Genomic DNA, 1,391 nt, shown 5'->3' with positions numbered 1-1,391 from the left:
AAGTGATTCTCTTGCCTCAGCCTCCCAAGTAGCTGGGACTATAGGCGCCTGCCACAACACTTGGCTATCTTTAGATTGTAGTTGTCATTGTTGTTTGCCAGGCCCGGGCTGATTTGAACTTGCCAGCTCTGGTGTATGTGGCTGACTCCCTAGCTGCTGAGCTATAGGCACCAAGCTATTTATTTATTTAAGACAGAGTCACTATCTCCTCGGGAGAGTGCTGTGACATCACAGCTCACAGCAACCTCAAACTCTTGGGGTTAAGCAGTTCTTTTGCCTCAGCCTCCCAAGTAGCTGGGACTTCTGATGCCAGCCGCAATGTCTGGCTGTTTTTTTGTTGCAGTCATCATTGTTGTTTAGCTGGCCCAGGCCGGGTTCAAACCTGTCAGCCTTGGTGTATGTGGCTGGCACTGTGACCACTATGCTATAGGCACCGAGCCCCGCTATTTTTAGAGACAAGGTCTTGCCCTGTCCTGGTCTTGAACTCATGAGCTCAGGCAATCTACTCACCTCGGCCCCCAGAGGGCTAGGATTACAGGCAGATGCGAGCCACTGTGCTTGGATCCCTAAGCTCAAATTTTGCTTAGAGCAGCTAGGATGGTGACAATTTGTTTGTTTTTGTTTGTTTGTTTGTTTTGTTTTGTTTTTTTGAGGCAGAGCCTCCAGCTGTCCCTCTGGGTAGAGTGCTGTGGCATCACAGCTCACAGCAAACTCCAACTCGTGGGCTCCAGTGAGTCTCTTGCCTCAGTTTCCTGTGTAGCTGGGACCACAGGTGCCCACCACAACACCCGGCTATTTTTTGGTTGCAGCCATCATTGTTGTTTTGGTGGCCCAGGCTGGATTTGAACCCACCACCTTGGGTGTATGTGGCTGGCGCCTTAGCCACTTGAGCCATAGGCACCGAGCTGATGGCGGCAATTTGAGTCAAATATTTATTTGCTCAAGACTCTAAATGAGAAGTAAAAGATCTCTAGAAAGAGATGGAAGGCTCGGCACCTGTAGCTCAGTGGCTAGGGTGTCAGCCACATACACTGGAGCTGGTGGGTTTGAATCCAGCCTGAGCCTGCCAAACAACAATGATAACTACAACAAAAGAAAAATAGCCAGGCTCTTGCCTCAGAATTGCGTTAAGCCCAAAGAGTTTGAGATTCCTGTGAACTGTGACACCTTGGCACTCTACCGAGGGCGATGTAATAAGACTCTGTCTCAAAAATAAGTAAATAAATAAAATAAAAAGAGATGGAAGCTGGCCAAGGTGGCTCACGCCTGTTCCTAACACTCTGGGAGGCTGAGGTGTGTGGATTGCCTGAGCTCACAGGTTTGAGACCAGACTGAGACAGAATAAGATCCCCATCTCTAAAAATAGCCAGGCGCTGTGGCAGGCACCTGTA

This window comes from Otolemur garnettii, unplaced genomic scaffold, assembly GCF_000181295.1.
Source record: "Otolemur garnettii isolate 467f Iridium unplaced genomic scaffold, OtoGar3 scaffold00268, whole genome shotgun sequence".
In the NCBI taxonomy this organism is placed as follows: Eukaryota; Metazoa; Chordata; class Mammalia; order Primates; family Galagidae; genus Otolemur; species Otolemur garnettii.
Note: the sequence above shows the minus strand (reverse complement) of the source record.